The sequence below is a fragment of the Cibotium barometz genome, chromosome 49, assembly GCF_041138505.1.
Source record: "Cibotium barometz isolate CiBa-2024 chromosome 49, ASM4113850v1, whole genome shotgun sequence".
Taxonomy (NCBI): Eukaryota; Viridiplantae; Streptophyta; class Polypodiopsida; order Cyatheales; family Cibotiaceae; genus Cibotium; species Cibotium barometz.
This window is the reverse complement of record NC_141094.1, coordinates 28,193,523-28,213,688: the sequence shown is the minus strand read 5'-3', so window position 1 is coordinate 28,213,688 and position 20,166 is coordinate 28,193,523.

Sequence of the window (20,166 nt, the reverse complement as noted above, 5' to 3'; positions counted from 1 at the left end):
GTCAAGGTCTGGTGGTCGTGCTGAAGTGGCTCCTGTGAGAGGAGAGGTGGTAAAGGAAGTGGCCGCCTGTGTAGGAGTGGGCAGAGCGGGCTGGGGATTCTGCAGACTGGGAAATGTGTGAAAGAGGTTGCCGTTTGGAGCTGTGGGCTCGCGACTGTGCAGAGCTGGAAAAGAGAGTTGGCCGTCGTGTGTACAAGGAAGCTGAGGCTGGTGAGTTTGAGGCTGCTGGGGTGGCTGGGAGGCGCCAATTCAGCAAGTACAAGGGCTGCTGTTAGCAAGGGACTGAAGTGATGTGGCTTTGGCTGGATGCAAGAGATGGTAATGCTGCGTTGAGCAGTTGGTGTTGGTGCTGACGAGCTGCAAGGCTCTGGTGGTTGGCAAAGCTGCTGGTCACGACACACAGAGAGTGGGAGCTGCTGAAGTTGAAGGTTAGCTGGTGTGGGCGCCTTCTGGAGAGGAGTAGCTGGTTTTGTGTGGGCGATGATTGCAGGCAGTGCGTGGATGCTGACGAGAGAGAGAGCCTTGGTTTTTTGTGTGTGTTGGCTGCAGTAGAGGTGCTGATGTGTGGGCTGGAGACAGTGGGGCTCGCCTACGACACTTGGCAGGTAGCAGCTGGGGACAGAGAGTAGCCGGGATACAGAGAAAGTGACCAAGGGTTGCTGGTGTGGGCGCCCTTTGGAGATTGCAGAGACCAGGAGACAAAGGCTTGGTTGTCAGATGCAAGGGTGTGATTCCCTTGGCAGTAAATCTTGGCCAGAGTCCTGGTCTTTGGTGTATTTGCTGAGTTGTACGTGGTTGGTGCTTGTTGCATGATCAATGCAAGGATGCAACTAAAAAGGCACTTAGGGCTCTTGTAAAGAGTTCCAAGTTGTAGATGAATGTGGGAGAGGGCTTGACAATAATCCCACATGGGAACTTTTGAGAGTTTTAGAGTTTTTGTATAAAAAGTGGCTCATTTGAGAGCTAAGGACTCTTTGGTCATTTGGTTGAGAGGCTCATAGAGAGAGCTTGCTCCATAGCTCCTTCTCATGTGCTCCCCCAAGGCTCTCCATCTCCATTCTTGCTTCAATCTTGTACTCTCTATTCTCTACGTATTCAATGATTTGAGGTTGCGGTCTACACACTTGCTAATCTAGATTTCTTAATGATGTTTTGATGCTAAAATTTGATTTGTGAATTGTAGAGTGCATGTGATGAAGCTTGTGCATGAAATGATGTGTAGTTGAGGCTTGTGTGATAGCTCTTTGCATGTTAGATTCTTTGCATAAGTTGCATTTTTGTGCTTAAGTGTAGCCTAATCTTGATGCATTGATTATGTTAGATTGAGAAGGAATCAACGATTGATTGCTTGATTGTTGAAGAAGGATTGAGTAGGACTAGAAGTCATTAGTGTGTGGTTAACTAATCTTCTCCCATTCGGGATAGCCTTTATGCGGTTGCATTCACGGATTGACAAAGTGTGTGGGTTGGAGTGTAGCCTCCGCTATGCTATGATGTCCCAAACAATGGTGCCGCTGCCAGGGAACGCACACCTAAGTTAGTGAAGGGTGTTAACCATTACTTCTTACTAAGTGCTCCATTGATTGAAAAATCGTGGATTAGGGTAGATTAGAGTAGAGTTTGCAAGGGCATTGAGTGTGTGATCTCAAGGGCGCCTTGTGTGTTTTCTGTTTTTTGATTAGAAGCAAAAAAATTAAAACCCCATTGCGGTAGAGAAATCCCGCCGTACTTTCTGTTTTTGTATTTTTGACGGAGTTGGCGAGAGGTAGGTAGGAGGTTTTGGAGGCGGCCTTTTAAAAAAAAAACATATACACAGAAAGAGGCTGCAGAAGTGTTGTGTGGGGAGGCGTCTCCATCAAGCGCAGCAAAGAAAACGTAAATAGATATATATATATATATATATATACGTGCATCTGTTGGGCGGCCAACTGAAAGCTGTAGAGCAAGGCAGCTTTATATATATATATATATATTTATATATTTATACGTTGACGTGGCAGCTGGAGGGCGTCGTCTGCATCGAGCTCTGCAGTGGAGGGCGTACGGCGTCGTCTGCATCGAGCTCTGCAGTGGAGGGCGTACGCGCTGCTGTGGGGGGGCGTCTGTGAAGCACCAGTAAGGCGCAAGCAAAGCAGAGCAGTGTGTGAAGCGTGGTGAGGCGACCTGCGTGGAGGGTGACGTGGAAGACGAAAACAAAGGCCACCGCTGTTGTGGCCAACGCAGCAGTGCGTGAAGCGTGGGTCGAAGCTGACCACCACTGGTCGTCGGCCCGGCGACTCGGGTGGTGCAGCAGCAGCTGAAGAGCGAGCAGGGCGAAGGTCAGGGCTGCAGCTAAGGGCCGGTAGGCGGCCAAGAGGAGGTGAAGCAAGCGCTGCCGGTAGTGGTAAGGAGAGGCTAAAGCCGAGGGGCTGCAGAAGAGCGAAGGAGAGCAAGAAGAACGTGAAAGCCAACTGGTGGTGAGGTGGCATCTGACAGAAGACGCCGGCGAGCGGTGAGGCACACAGAACGGCGAGGCGAGTGGATAAGGTTGGTGCATTTTTATTTATTTTTTATTTTTTATTAATTTTTTCATGTTTTTTATATTTTTTAAATAAAAAATAATAATAATAAATAAATAAAAATAACAAAATAATATATATATATATATATATATATATATTTTAAAGAAAAAGAGATAGAAAAAAAGAAAAAAAAGAAAAAAGAAAAAAACCATAAAACAATAAATTTATTTAAAAAAAAGGAGAAAAAAAACAATTTTTGTGTTTGTATTTTGAATCCATTGTTCATTTTTTAAATTTTTGTAAAATTTTGCATAATTAAAGTAGTTTGCATTTTTTTTAGAATTTTTGTAATTGCGTGCATAATTAGTAGATTCATATTTTGTGTAATTAGTACGAAATTTATTAGTATTAAAAAAAACAACCAAGGAGAAGAAAACAAAAGAAAACAAAAGAAAAGAAATAGAAATTAAAAAAAAAGTTTCTATAAATTATGTGTTTTTTTAGGAGTCCATATTCTTTGCATATTTTTTAATTTTTTAATTTTTTTAATTTTTTGCATAATTAGTGTAACTTGCATTTTTTTTAAATTTTGTTATTTTGTGCATAATTAGTATTTTTTTTATAGCGTGATTCATATTTTTTGTAATTATGAAAAGAGAAAAAAAAATAAAAAAATATATATAATAAAAAATAGGATAGATAGTTACACCACATATACTCATTTTAGTTGCCTTCAGTGGGTTAGGTAGGGTTAAAAAAATTTATATATATATACATATATATATATATATATATATAACAAAAAAAATAAAAAAACAAAAAACAAAGACAAAACAAAAAAACACATAAAAAACACATAAAAAACCAAAAAAATTTGACCTTATGCACTTGCGGTCGGGACGTCTTATAGATTCTGCTATAGGGCCTAGGGCACCTTCTAGAGTACCTATGCAGGAAAGTGGGACCCAATCGGTAGGAAATTTGGCAGATATTGCTGAAACCCTTTCTGAATCCCAATCCGATACCCTTTCCTCCAGAACAACTAGTTCGTTGTCCATGGACAATCTTGGGCCGTCAAATAGTCATTCTGTAGCCCCAAATAGGACACCCACAAGATCTTTTAATCCATTTGAAGCCGACACCATGGGGTTAACACTCAATGTGAGACTCCAATATGTCTACACGAATGCTCAAGGAGCTGAGATCTTTAGGGATCCAAAACAACGGTATCTTGTTAAGATCACAGACATTTTCTCAGAACTTGATAGAGCACCTCTAGTCAATGATCAGGGTAACATGTACATGGGTGGAGATGGTGTTCGCTATGAAGTCACCTACCATCCAGAAAATGTAGACAAATTAGGGGAGCTCTCTAAAACCGAGTTCTTTGACTTATCGAAGCTTTCCAACGCAAGAAGGGAGTCTAGAGATGACTGGCTCATTGAGCCGAACATGCCTGGACCCTCCAATGCCCAGTCCTCAAAGCCATCCATAGATGATTTACTTCTTGTAGATCTAAATTTGGAAAGGGATAGGAAAGGCAAGAACAAAATGGATCAGGGAGCTGAGAACCAATGGGAGTTTGTACAACAAATTCCAGTGACAAAGGTCTTACAGGATGACCCACTTCAAGAGGTCTATAAGGACTCGTTAGAGGGATATTATGCCACAACTAAATTGCCGGAGCTAGATCTTCCTCTAGCACTGGTGGTGGTAGTTGAGAAGCTTGCAGGACACATGAACCGAATAATTGATAAATGGGCCAATGAATACCGAACCTTAGATTGGAAGGAGATTCGGGAGCTCACGTGGAAAGGACATCCATTATTCATGGAAGTGTTCTCAACAAATACAGCCAAACCAGGAGAGACAGTCTTTCTTGGAGAAACTGTTGCTCCTCCCCTACGAGAGTTCACTAGAGAGGGACCCTCAACATCAAAGTGGACCACTGCTAGTAGCCCAACTCTAGCACCAAGCTATAGTCCTACACCAAATGTACGACCACAGGTCACACCACAACAACATTTTTCTCACTATGACAATCGGAGGAGAGGGGAGCCAACTCGGCCTCCCATAAATGCACCTCCTGAAATGCGGGTGACAAGATCTTTGGGGGGGTTTGGTGAGGCTGGTAATAGGGGACCCACACCAATTTGGGATGCATGTGGACCATCTTACCAAAGAGAGGAACAATTCCCACTGAGAGTGAGAGGCCGTAGGCCCTATGATGAGTATTCAAGACAAGTAAGGCCATCAACTCTTCAGAAACTGGTAAAGAAGTATGAAGGGTCAGGAGATCCATACGACCATGTAGCAGCATTTAGGCAAGCGGTTCGAGCTGAGGACAAGCATACTCAAATTGAAGGATTTGGACTCACTCTTGAGGGAAAGGCCCTTGCTTGGTTTCAGGCACTAGAGGCTTCAGACAAATCTTCTTTACGAGTTTTGGAAGAGAGATTCATTGCTGCTTTTTCCTTGATGGGAATTCAACATGACACGGTAGCACACATCTACTCTTTCAAGCAAGACGAGAATGAGAGTGTTAGAGACTGTGTAAATAGAATGAAGCAGTACATTAATCATTGCCCAGAAGATGAGAAGCCCGCCCAAAGTCGCCGCCCAAAGTCGATTAATTTCTCTCTTCTTAAAAGGACTCAAAAATTCAACACTGCATACACATCTCTATACGAAGAAGCATACAAATTTCAATGAGTGTTGCCATGATGCTATGGATTTCATCGATAACTTCAAATTCCAAGATGGTTCTGGCCCTGAGGTGAAATCTAGAGATCAGTGGGGTGATGACCAAAGTTCAGGGTCTAGCGCGCTAGTAAATCCAAACCAGATAGCTAACCTAGTACTAAGGAGATTGGGACAGACCTATCGTCCACCCATGCAGCCACAACAACAGCAGAGCAGAGAATGAGGAGTGTACTTCCTACATGTCCTCATCTTTGTGGAGCATGTGGCGGTAACCATAAAACAGAGGAATGTAATACCTTTTCTCCTCTAGTCACAAACCAACCCACAAAAAAGTGGTGCCAAGCCTGTGCTTGGAACTTTACCCATACCACACAGGAATGTACTCGCATTGCAAGAATGAGACAGGAGCATGAGCAGTCAAGGGGTGGAGTGGCTCCACAAATGTATCAACAGTATACTAATTTTGAACGTAAGCCACCGATGGCACAAGAGCAAGCACGACCTGTTCTTGGTGCTCAACCTCCTGCTCCTGGGACTGCTCCTGTGAGGGTTGTTGACTACGACAATTCAAATATGTGTAGAGACTTGGCAAACCCAGGCTATGTGGAAGAGGAATACGCATCATATTCATCCAAAGAAAATCTCTTTGAAAGTCCCGCATACCCAAGCCAAGCACTGGAGATTCAACCAGGGGAACAAAACTCTTTAATGTTGCTAGGCAGCTACCAACCTAGGACTCCAGGCCCCTCAGGTCAATGGCAGCCAAGGAAAGTAGAGGCCAAACTAATGGGCCCCTGTTATGAGTGCAGAGAACCCCATTGGGCTCGTGATTGTCCACATCGCTCAAGGCAAGCATCTCGATCCAATACAACAGTACAACAGTTTCCACCACCAATTGAAAGATATTGTCTAGGGTGTTGTGTAGAACACGTCCCAAAGAATTGTCTGCTGAAACCACATGAGGAAGGCACCTCTCAACCAAAGGTCTCACTCAACCTTGTAGGGGCAGTTCCATCTCCACCTTCATCTGAGAATGAGGATGTCGTGCCACTTAGAGTCATGACTAGATCACAGACACGAAATGCCAAAATACAAACTGATGAGACACCTCGGACTAGGGATGCATAGTGGACAATAGAAAAAAGACCACTAGGAGGAAAAAGAACCGAAACAAGCGAACTAAAAGTGCATCCACTAGTTCTCAAGAAGCCTCTAACATGAGGGATAAAACTTTTACATCCCAAGAAGTGCATGAGGAACATCAACCTCAACCTGGGCCTAGTGCTAAACAAGATGAGACTAGTACGACCAAGGATAGTTTTGTCATCACAAGGGTCAACCTAAGGAATCACTCATGTCGTGATGTAACAAGGTCTCCAATAGATGAGTTTGATTCTGCTTCATCTGAGGGCTCAAGAGTTACATTGTCAGACGGGCGAGAAGATCTGTGGATGTGCGGAGCCTCATGTAGGGATTTCAACACTAAGAGACTTAAGGGTAATCGAAGTGTATCAGACGAGGCATACATTCCAGAACCCTTCCCTGAGCATTTAATTGATCCACTAGAATGGAGTCATGTCCTTGCAACATTATCGACATCATGTGCTTTATCTAAGCCAATTCAATTTTGTGACTCAGATGGATATGACATTATTCCTATACGAATGGTACAACCACGTGACCTTCTAGATGATTTGTACTATAGGGATGCATCCACAATAGCACTGCATGTAGAGGAAGTCTCAGTTGAGGATTTAACACTCGAATCTGCTAATGATGCTGATAAGAAAGAGACACTAGCTCCAACACAAATGATGTGGATAATTGATGAGTACTCAAGTGAGGGCCATGGCTGGCATGTTCCAACTACTTTAGTCACTGCTCAAAGAAGGCCAGGCAAGAACAAAGTATCAATTTGGCTACCCAAAGATGCGTACAAACTTGTACCATCTAGCCCAGTTGCTAAGCCTCCTAAGAAGCACATCTTTTCCAAGCCTAAACCTCAGATTGTTACTCGTTGGGTCCCAAAACATGTTCTTAAAGCATAGGGCTATTATGAGGGTGCAACAGCAATTTGGCTTCCAAAATGCCATGGTTTGCTAGGGGTAAAAGAGTGTATTAGAAAGATTCCAAAAGCCACCCTTGGTTTTCCATATCAGTGGGTGCAAAAGAAATCAACACAAACTCTTCAAGATAGGATAGGTGGCTGTGATAGCACCTACAAATCTACTAGTGTTGATCTTCCTAAAACATGTATTGAAACACCGATTGTCCCAATTTCTCCTTGTTACACCATTCCACCATCAACTTGTGTACCTAAGACAAGTCCAAATGAGTTTCATTTGAGCATAGATTCTAGCATTTTAATGCCTAAATCCTCTTATCTTGCTCAAATTCCAAGACAATTGCTGAAATTCCCACCTCTTCAAAAGGACATACCCAAAACCAAAGGTAAAGCATTAACACTACAATTGAAGCTCTTTGGTAGACCAATGTTTGCTTAAACGTCCCATAGAACCAGTGCCATATTTTAGCGAGGAAGCACTCCTTCCTCTACCACCTTCTCCAGAGGCCGGTTTTTGTGAAGGGTTGTCCCTGCATCCTGAGGAAATTGATACCATCTTTTCGGCAGAAGTGGACACGGATCCACCACCAGCGCAAGGGTAAGCTCAGTGACTCCACAATAAGATCGACAAGCCAGGGCACTTTTCTCCCATTGGGTTTTTTCCCCTTGGCTATATTCAGTGATTGGCACCAATAGCAAATTTTATTCTTTTCTTTTCTTTTCTTGTTTGTTAATAACCATTTTGCAGAGATCTCAGCTAAACAAGAGCATCAAACACGCCCCACTAGTCCACCTACTGTGCACACAAATTAGAAAGGGGGGAGACATGCTACGCCTACAAAGACCAAGGAGGAGCAATCTGCACAAAATCAGCAATGCATCAATGCAAACGAATAACATCAACGGGCACTACAACAGGTGTATTCAAATCTTAATCTTTTGTTCTTTATGTGCTTTTATCTTTTGGATATATGGTTTGCATGTTTACACAATATTGGCTGGTTTAAGTTTTTGATTAGTTGTTAAAATATGGTGAGTGAATTCTAGATTCTTAGAGGACTTAGTAAAAGATATTTCTATTTAAAGACAGTGTAGGATATATACCAATGGAGTATGCCAAGTTCTTATGCTTTCAAGGTATATTAGTTATCCCTAGTGGTAGCTACCTCTTAGGTATGAGCTAGGTGCTAGGATTAATAAGAAAATTTTACGAAAATATACCCCAAAAAAATAAATATATACAAGTGAATCAAGACATGACGTGTCTACAGCCATGTGAAATGCTTGGTAGGACCTGGGGTTGTCTTCGCACCTTGGGGCCGATGCCTTGGTTTCCATGGGGTGAACACTGACGTCTAAAAACTTCAGAAAAAGACCTTCAAGGAATCTATCGCCTTGATAGATATTGGTAGGACTCTGGGGTACACTATGGGCCCTCGAGACCGATGCCCTCATCTTCATGGGGTACTCCTTATGTCATAAAAGAAAGAAAAAGGGTCTGTCGCCCTTGAGATACTTAGCGGCTTTTAGATTCTCTTGGCGGAGGTCTCTTGGCCATTGCTTGGGTCTCATTGGGATGGAACCTTAATCTTTATCACCCTCTACACACACATCAAAAAAAAAGGAAAAAAAAAAGGTCCCATTACCATGGCTCATATTTAGGAGTAGGTTTGCCACTTAGGAATAACTTAAATACTTGTAGGACATTGAGACTGCGGTCATAACCGGCGGTGTACAAGCACACTTGCCTTTGCATAGCACTATCTACCACTTAGTCTCACTTTGACTAGTCTTTACTCACCTATTTTAGTACTCTTTAAAACTCTAATCAGCCTTTCACTTGTATGCTCACATGTGGAATTGTCATTGCTGAATTTTTCTTTTCTTCTTTTCTTTTCTTTTTTTCAATAAAAGGCTTTACTTGTATCCATTGTTTTTTGCAGCTCTTGCTACTACCGCGCTCGAGGACGTGCGCAAAATAGGAAGGGGGGAGTGTTGCACAAGGATGCAACTAAAAAGGCACTTAGGGCTCTTGTAAAGAGTTCCAAGTTGTAGATGAATGTGGGAGAGGGCTTGACAATAATCCCACATGGGAACTTTTGAGAGTTTTAGAGTTTTTGTATAAAAAGTGGCTCATTTGAGAGCTAAGGACTCTTTGGTCATTTGGTTGAGAGGCTCATAGAGAGAGCTTGCTCCATAGCTCCTTCTCATGTGCTCTCCCAAGGCTCTCCATCTCCATTCTTGCTTCAATCTTGTACTCTCTATTCTCTACGTATTCAATGATTTGAGGTTGCGGTCTACACACTTGCTAATCTAGATTTCTTAATGATGTTTTGATGCTAAAATCTGATTTGTGAATGGTAGAGTGCATGTGATGAAGCTTGTGCATGAAATGATGTGTAGTTGAGGCTTGTGTGATAGCTCTTTGCATAAGTTGCATTTTTGTGCTTAAGTGTAGCCTAATCTTGATGCGTTGATTATGTTAGATTGAGAAGGAATCAACGATTGATTGCTTGATTGTTGAAGAAGGATTGAGTAGGACTAGAAGTCATTAGTGTATGGTTAACTAATCTTCTCCCATTCGGGATAGCCTCTAACCGGGTTGCATTCACGGATTGACAAAGTGTGTGGGTTGGAGTGTAGCCTCCGCTATGCTATGATGTCCCAAACAGTGCTTTGTATGTTTTTTGCTAGATAATCATCTGTTTATTGGGGTTTTGAGCTGTCCTTATGGTGTGGGTGGGTGGTGCACAGTGAGAGAGTGTTCCAGCCGGTGGGGCTGGTGGTGCCCCATTCGTGTGTGTGATTCCAAGTTTGGGAGGTGAAGGGCTATAGAGACAAGGTTCTTCTTTCTTTTTTTCACCTCACATCCTTTTGGTACCCCCACTGAGGATAGCTCAGGTATTTCTCTTACGAGGGTGTATGCCCCAAAGTAGGAGATTGAAGGAAGGTTTTCTGGTTTTTCTTGGGATTTGAAGTGAAGCTTGGGGATGAAAATGATGTCGTATCCAGAGTTTTTTGGTGGTCCAAATGAAGATGTGGCAGATTTTTTGGAAAGGATGGAGGTTGCATGCATAAGCAACCACATCAATGAGCCAGCACAGGTATTGCGGCTGCTGCTGAGCAGCATCTGTCTGAAGGGAGATGCGAGGATTTGGTATAGAGCTTATGAGGAGTCATTAAAGGATGCTGAGCCACGCATTTCTATGATTGAAGATGGATTGAAGACTGCTCAAAGGGTGAGATGGGAAGTAAATGGATGTGGATGTGTATGTGTATGTGGATGTGTATGTGATGAAAATGGATGTGGATATGTATATGAAAGAATGGATGTGGATGTATGTGAAAGAATGGATATGGATGTGTATTGATGTGGAACAATGTGGAAAGACGAGAGTTCGTTTATAAAAACTATATTTATGACCTGTTTTTAACTAACTGTTTTATGTCAAAAATGCTGGGAAAGCATTTTGACCGTCTTGTGAATGACGTCGTGGTGGAGACCTAACTGATAAAGTTGCAACAGCTAACGGAGGACGTCTCGTATAGCAAGGTCGCCGAGGTCTTGACCAGCCTCCGCTTGATTTAAATGATGGTGAGCTTCCGGTACGATGGATGAGGGACCAAGGAAGCGGCATATGAGTGAAGCGCTAGGTGACCTGCAAAGGATCCTAGAGGGTGTGCTGACCATACGATGCTCGGGCTCTAGGTCACTGAAGATACCCACACGTGCATCGGGGAAGATATTGGAACAAGGAGTAAATGTTGTTTTCTGAAACCGGGCATGAATCTGGTTGATAGACCTTGCTCGTCCTAAACGGATGAGTCCAAGGCTCTCTTATATGGATCTGTTGGTTGATCTTGTTGATCTTCAATGGAGATTCCATCTTGATTTTTATAAGTGAATATATTGTTGGGTACTATGAGCTAGGAACTATCGAAAAGGCCCTTGAGTGGACAGGTGGTGAGCGTTCTGGTTACCAATGATGCCATAGGTACACCGATGAAGGAATGATTGGAAATTAGGATTCAACTGGATATATTGGAGGATTATGATCAGTGACACTATGGTTTCATTAAATGATTGTTTTAAAGATAGCTAAATCTGTGAAAAAGGCAATTTCATATTGGCTGTGTAAGTGGTGTGACTAGTTTTAAGTTTGGATGAATATCCGGGTAGGGGGTGTTAAGATTCTAGAAATGGGATTGATCATGGTGAAGGACATAGATTAAGCATAAGATTAAGGTGGATTAAACCACACTAAAAACTCCATGACTAGAGAGAGAGGGAGATTGCACACTCAACACTATTCCCTTGTATTGCATATCACAATGAACCATACAATGATATAGGCTCTCAAGCCTTATCCCACTTTACATGTCATCATCCATGTGGCACTCCCTTTTCCACTCTTTTGGTCAACACTCACACACCATACAATATTACATGTGGCATTCCATCTCACCACAATATCTTGCACTTCTAGAGTGCTTTCCCACATACACACAACACCGCGATTATATCTCTCAACACCCCCTCTTAATCGAGGTGTTCCACAATTCACTCATCATCCATCACCCATATCAATGTAGCATTGCACAAACACAATCACTACCTCTCAACACTCCCCCTCAATGATACATTGGAGTGTCCATCAACCAATCATGTGTGCGCGTGTCTACCATCTTAGACACCTAGTCCATTTTGAGCCAACTCGCTCACAGCGGAACCACTGAGTCCGATTTGAACATGGAAGTTCGGGTGGGAACCAACCCATGCGTATGCACCTCACACGTGCATCGCTCATGCACACATCACACAACAACCATTTCGAGCTTCTAGGTGAGCTCAGGCAGGACGACCCTCATACCATGGATGATTACAAAAAAAACTTTGTTTTGAGCTTCAAGCTCGGGTACGATTACCCTTCTCATTCATGGGTGAGAGAAAAAAATACAATCATTTTTGGCCGAAGCCGGCGACAACGGATCCAAGTGTGTGTACGTCTTCTAAAAAAAAGGTTTTTGTTATGTGTGAATGAGGTTTAATAAGGCAAATTTTTAAAACCTTATCTTTGAACCTTATCTTGATCAAGGGCTCTTATTGTTTTAATTTTTATTATTAAAAAAAACATTGAAAAGTCTGCACGGCTGCACGCTTCTGTGTGCCGATGAGCCCATTTCTACAGTCCGTCAGATTTCCTGACACACACAAGTTCTCTTCTCCTTCCTCTCGATTGCTTCTGCACATCGGCAAGCTATGGCGATCTCCTTCGCTCGTGTTTGCTGGTGCCACCTTTGCTATTATTCGCCTGCTGCCTTGTTTGTTGCTTGCCTGCTTCCTGCTGCTGCGGTTGCCTGCTGCCTACTGTTTTATTGTAGCATCTGCTCTGTAATATCTGAGTCGGTAGTAGAGCACGGTGATAGGGGACTCACCGTCTGATGTCGCCATCTTCTCGCTTATTCTCTGTTGCTTCCACCGTCCTCATCACTGCTTCAACAGCCGTTTCTTCTAATCTGAGCTCGCCATGCGTACTTTGATCAGCTCCTCTAGCTTCTTCTTCAAGCTGCTTATTCTCTATTGCACACAGTAGTCCGCCATAGCCAAATGCTTGAGGAGCTTTGATGCTTGGAGTTCCTATGCCATGACTCATGCTTTTCTTTCTCTATGGATTCCTTGGTGGCCTTGACCAAACATCTGCGCTGCCAAAATATGCAGCTATAGGACCCACCGTGTAGGTCATCTTCTTTGAGCTCCTTTCCTTTGAGCTCGCCATAACTCCTTGCGCTACCTCCTTTCCGGATTCTTTGTCTACATTTTCCTCTTCAAAAAAAAACTATTATGAGGTTTCATAAGCCATTGATATGGCTTATGAAACCTCTTCATTTTCCTCTTCAAAAAAAAACTATTATGAGGTTTCATAAGCCATTGATATGGCCCTCAGAGTTCCCCAATTTGAGCTCTAACATGCATCTCTTTCTTTTCTCAGTCTCTTTGCCTCTTCTAAACCTCTCTCATTGAGGTTTCTCCCATAGCCATCAACATGGCCTTCATGGTTTCTAAATTAGCATGCTTTTCCTTCAATGCATGCATCCATTCAAGGGTGCTTTTCCATTTTGGTTTCTCTCAAACCAAGGTGCAAACCAATGTGAAAACTCCAAAATCTTCCACCAAACATTGCCCATCTTCTATGAGCAAAACCATGAGCATCACTCTTTCCAATGTGCTCAACCATGGACTTCTTCTAAGCCCATAACCGCTTGTCCCTTCTTAGACAAGCATTGCACCTCTTACACTCTTTGCTTGGAAGCAAAGAACCTTGGGATTCTTCCATCCCATCAAGCAACCCTTATACATTGAGCATTTTTCCATGCTCAAACACAAAACTTTGAGGCAAAACTTCACAAAACCAACCTTCTTGAGGCATAATCAGCAGCATATCTTCTCTTGGCAGCTTCTCCTTGACGATGATGAAGACTCCATAGCCTTCATAATGCTGAAATCTCCATTTTCAGCTTCCTTGATGATGATCAAGCTCTCTATGTTGCAAAACTCCATTTGCACCTCTCTTGGGCAGCTTCTATGCAACCTCCTTGTTGCAAATCTCCTCTCAAATCCTCACAAATACAAATCTCCTCTCAAATTCTCATCACAAATGCAAATCCAAATGATAATATGAGTGTGCATAATTTTTTTTTCATAATAAACTGAAAATAATGCTTAATCAAACAAACACACAAACAAGCTAATATACATAATAATCACCCATGACCAAGAGCCCATTTGGCTCTGATACCATGTTAAGATTCTAGAAATGGGATTGATCATGGTGAAGGACATAGATTAAGCATAAGATTAAGGTGGATTAAACCACACTAAAAACTCCATGACTAGAGAGAGAGGGAGATTGCACACTCAACACTATTCCCTTGTATTGCATATCACAATGAACCATACAATGATATAGGCTCTCAAGCCTTATCCCACTTTACATGTCATCATCCATGTGGCACTCCCTTTTCCACTCTTTTGGTCAACACTCACACACCATACAATATTACATGTGGCATTCCATCTCACCACAATATCTTGCACTTCTAGAGTGCTTTCCCACATACACACAACACCGCGATTATATCTCTCAACAGGGCTTGGGAACTCTTTTCCCTGGTACTCGGGACAAAACCTAACCAAATTCCTAATTGGATCCCATCACTATAGTGGTTGGCTAGCCCATGGGTCTAGATGGCTAGGCTAGACTGATGGACCCCTAAAATGAGACTCAATTCTATGGGCAGTTGGCTAACCCATGGGACTAGATGGGGGCTGGACTGATGGATCCCTAAAATGAGACTCAATTTTGTTATGGTACGATAGATGAAGTAAATCTCGAATAAAAATTGTTCTATGGAAAAGAATCAATGGTTGTGCCTCTCAATGAGGAAAGAAGCGTTGGTCTCTATGATCCAAGTGCAAGTTTCTTCCTTGATCTGACCGAGTGTCTTTACAGGTTTGGTCGGATCAGTTTAGTTAGTGAGATGACCTTGACTACATTAGAGTAAAAATATCCTAGAGGGATCGCCCGTGCTTTCCGGGTGAGGGAAGGTTTTTCCAGGTTTGGTTTTTAAAGAAACGAGGGATTAGTCTCTTGTCCGGATATCCGTGGGGGCAAGGCCCTGAGTGAGGGACCCTGCCCCGTGCAAGAAGTGCTACTTCTGCTACTACTAGCACCCCAAAATTCGTTGCACGGAGGGGACAAGGATCTTTCAGCTGGTATCTTTAGCCAATTGGCTAAAGTGGATCAACCCGAGAAGCCAAAAATGTCAAAAATTTATGAAGTAACAGTAAAAAGTTAGAAATGTGTGATGAAATTCATACAAATTGATATTCAGACTGAAATTCATAAATTAGTAATTGGGTCTTCAGATGGAAGTACCGCAATTGCATGGAATCCATGACTTGCTTGAGGCCTAGACATGATGGTATTTACCTTATAATTCTAAGGACCGTGACTACTCGTATATACCGAGGGTATAACTGCAGCTCTTTACTGGTAGTATATACGAGTAAATCTAAGACCTTGAAATTATAAGCAAAAATGCTATACAGATGATGAATTCAAATGTGGTTGATATGATTTTTAAAACTCTGGTTGAGAACTGATGAAATGATTTGGATTATGATTGAAAAATGTTGATTCCTGAATTTTGGTTGAAAAGCGATAAGCTAAGCAAAACCACAATGAGGATGAATGGGACGAGTCCCTATGATGATGTTCGTAAACTGGAATGACGATTATGACTTCAGCAAATCACTATGAGATTAGTGGATTGTGCTATAACAGATTGCTACTGTTAACACTTTTGACCCAGTGGATCAAGTTAAGGGTTGACAAATTAAAAATCCATATAATTGAAATTTCCCATGGAGGACTGTTCAGATGGAAATTTCAGTCTAATGGACCATTATTGTGTTAAGGATATATGATCTGAATGAATTGTTATCTGATGATGAGTTCTATATAAGGGATCTTTATCCCAGGATTCTGTTGGGTTGACCACACTATAAGGAACCCCAGAATCAATTGGATCTTAAGGGAAACAGTTGTTATCTGATGATGAGTTCTATATAAGGGATCTTTATCCCAGGATTCTGTTGGGTTGACCACACTATAAGGAACCCCAGAATCAGTTGGATCTTAAGGGAAAGAGTTGTCCTCTAGTTTGCGAGATGAATCTCATGTTTTTTAAGTGGGGTAGGATGTAAGAGTCCTCCCTACAGCTTTTGAGGTTTACAGGTGTAAGAACCTCCCCTTCTGATCTTATAATTATTCTCCTCTCTGAAATTAAAAAAAGATGCTGTTTTACCTTGTTTTAGCCTAGAGAGAGAAAATGTCTAGAGGAAGGTAATCCAAAATTGAGATATTTTTTAGATATAAAAATCCTCCTAGTGTCTAAAATGGTTTTTCCTAAAATAGAAATTTAGAAAGAACTTTCCAATGTGCAATTGGATTTAATTAAAAATAGGTATAAAGGACCTTAGCCTAAGGGTATGGATTTTTAAAAACATTTAGATTATGGTCTAATTAAGGTTCTTATGGGCCAATAGGATCAATCCAAGTGTGAGGAGGATATAAATCTAATTTATAAAAAAAACCCAAAAATGAGTTAATGCTCACATAAGATGAAGAGTGGACTAAGGACCAAAGAAAAGAATTTAAAAATTGAATTTTGACACCTCAGTGTGGGGATCTTCCCTCATGAAGTAGGAGCCTTTTTCTCATCATTACCCCCAATTTTCAGTCAATAAAATGAGATATTTTCACCTCTCCTCTCGCCTGTTTCAAAACTAGATCCAAAAAGTAAGCTGAACTGACCCAAAAATGGTCAAAAATTGACCAAATTGACCTAGAAAATTCTAGAATAAGTTTGCTTGGTTAGAGGCTCACTTTTTCCTATAAATAGAAGCCTCCCCCTTTGTAAAAGCTTAATGGTGTTTATGCACTGTTACTCTACTCCTGTCGTCCTGAGCCATCTACATTGAATTTTTTTAATAATTCAATTATTTTTGGCCTAATCCTCTCCAAAGTGAATTGGTGGCCCACTATTGCTTCAAACAATAGTAGAACCCTCAATCCCTCAAGCCAAAGGAGAGATTACAAGCTCCATGTAAGCTAATTTTCTTACTTTGTTTATGAATTTTAATGAAAAATCTATGGTTTTCTTGATTTTTATGTTTTACAAATGATTAAATTAAATTTAAATGCTATGCCTTTGATGAAAAGTCCACCCCCTTCTCTTCTTTACATTCTAACCTTTCTTAATCCTAGAAAGATTAACTAAGTGATTAATTAAACTCTTATTATTGTTTACACTCTTGAATTTAGAAAATTGTGTAGATTAGAGTTCTATAATTCTAAATTGGGTTAATTAAGTTAAGTAAAGATAATTCTAAATTATAGATTAGAGTTCTATAATTCTAAATTGGGTTAATTCAGTAAGGAAAGATAAAAAAAGAAATGGTCAGCCATACAAAGGAGGTTATGGCAAAATTTTCTAGAATTTTTGTGAAAAAGAAAGTTTGTTTTTATGTTATTCCAAAAGAGTAATTCCCACCATTTTTGCATCTAAAAGAAATATTCTAATTACTCCATATACATATTCACCTATGAATATGCATGGATATCACTGATATTAATTATTAAATTTGATTTCTATGCATAGAAAGATGCATAGAAATCACTGATATTAATTATTAAATTTGATTTCTATGCATAGAAAGATGCATAAAGAAAATTTTTATTACTAAAGTGTTATTCTTATTAAATTTGATTTCTATGCATAGAAAGATGCATAAAGGAATTTCTTTTTAATTATAAAAGTGTTATTCTTATTAAATTTGATTTCTATGCATAGAAAGATGCATAAAGGAAATCTTTTATTACAAAAGTGTTATTCTTATTAAATTTGATTTCTATGCATAGACAGATGCATAAAGGAAATTTTTTTAATTATAAAAGTGTTATTCTTATTAAATTTGATTTCTATGCATAGAAAGATGCATAAAGGAAATCTTTTATTACAAAAGTGTTATTCTTATTAAATTTGATTTCTATGCATAGAAAGATGCATAAAGGAAATATTTTATTACAAAAGTGTTATTCTTATTAAATTTGATTTCTATGCATAGAAAGATGCATAAAGGAATTTTTTCTATTATAAAAGCGTTATTCTTATAAAAATTGATTTTTATGCATAAATAGATGCATAAAGAATTTTTTTTATTTTAAAAGTGTTATTCCTATTAAAATTGATTCTATGCATAAAAAGATTTTTTTACAAAAGTGTTATTCCCATTGAAGTTGGTTTTTTTTACATAAATAGATGCATAAAGAATTTTTATATCAAAATTAGAATTTTTATAAAAGTGTTATTCCCATTGAAGTTGATTTTTATGCATAAAGAATTTTTATATCAAAATTAGAATTCTCTTAAATTCTATTTTTAAATTCTATGAGTATTTGATAAATTAAGAATTAAATTTTTTATAGAAAAGGATAGCTACAGCCTGCAGCCATCATTAAGTAAGGTCTCTAAAGTGATAGAGGCCCAAAAACGAGTTCCCATGCATTCAATGCACATTCCCCTTCACTTTCCACTATCCCTCTCTCCCACGTTCCCTCCAAAACGCTCTCTCTTTCCCCTTTCTCATAGCAGGGCGTTTTTCACTCTCTCCCACGTTCCCCTTCACTTTCCACTATCCCTCTCTCCCACGTTCCCTCCAAAACGCTCTCTCTTTCCCCTTTCTCATAGCAGGGCGTTTTTCACTCTCTAGACTACTTTTAGCTATCTACCTCTTGATCTACCTCTCTCTTCACTCAGAAACCTAGATATATAGCTATGGAAGCTTGATCTGCAACCTCCTCTCAGAATCTATGGAAGTTTGATCCTCACTTACATTTCCTTACTTCATCCTTCTTCCTTGTCCAACCTCCTTTTACAGAGTGTAACAGCAGAGCTTAGCTATGGAAGCTTAATCTGCAACCTCCTCTCAGAAGCTATGGAAGTTTGATCCTCACTTACATTTCCTTACTTCATCCTTCTTCCTTGTCCAACCTCCTTTTACAGAGTGTAGCAGCAGAGCTTAGCTATGGAAGCTTGATCTGCAACCTCCTCTCAGAAGCTATGGAAGTTTGACCCTCACTTACATTTCCTTACTTCATCCTTCTACCTTGTCCAACCTCCTTTAAGCTTGAGTTGCAAATGCTTTGGCTCTCATAATCTTACTCATTGTCTCCTCTCACCCCCTCTAATATCCTCTTTCAAAGTGCAGTAATAGCATAGCCAAGCCCTTGGAACTTGCTCTACAACTCCTTCTCTTTTGTACATCTGCCTAGTCTAAGTTTTTTTCTCACCATTCTATTTTCCTTTGCCATCAAGGTTTATAATCTCCCTAATATATACATCTGATGTCTTCTTCTAGAGCTCGAAGGCCTCCGATCAGTATTCAATCTCTCTCTCTTGTAGCAGTGGTCAAGATGAGGATGGGCACTGGAACATCAAACAGTACGAGAAGTGGAATTGGATTACGATGCAGCCTAGTACAAGAGGAACCCACAAGGTGTCAAAGCGATACGTTGATATACAAAGTCACCATTGGAAAGGGTGGATATTGGAGCTCGAACAAGATCGTGATGGAAAAAAGCTAGCCAAGGTCCAACATGTTTACAAGGCAACAGAGCTGAAACTAGCAGACCATGACCAACGTCAACGATTTCCTGCGAATTGTAAGTCATTTCACCACTTTATATTCTTGTTTTTAAATCAATTGTGTGCTAATAATGGTATACTGAGCACTACTTTGATTGTTCTTGGGTTCCTCTGCGTAGATATTTTTCCCTCAAACTATAGTGAGTGGGAGCCTATGGAGGCAATTTCAGGAACCTTTGAAGCATACCATGTGGAGCTTGGTAGTTTAATCTTTGGAGGGTGTCCAGCTGCACAACTTCTTGCACAAAACATCTTCTTCTATGAGGATACATATGTAGTTCCCACGACAGCAAATGGTACTGGAAAATTAGTTCCAGAACCTACACCAACTCTCACATCTATTGAATGGCCAATTCCAGACAATGCTTCAGTGGCCATGGCTTGTTTGCAGATCGAAAGCAAGGTGCAAAATGCTATGAAGTGCACATATGGATCTCACAAAGCAACCATAACCTGCTTCATGCCTCTACACCTCTTTGTGTACCTGTTCCGTACAAGTGACACACATTGCACCCCAACTTTATGGATTGCAAAGGGGGAGAGAGCTCTGACTTGTTTCTTATCACCTGCATGGGATAAAAAAGTTGTTCAACACAATGGAGACACCATCAAATCCGGAGTAATAGT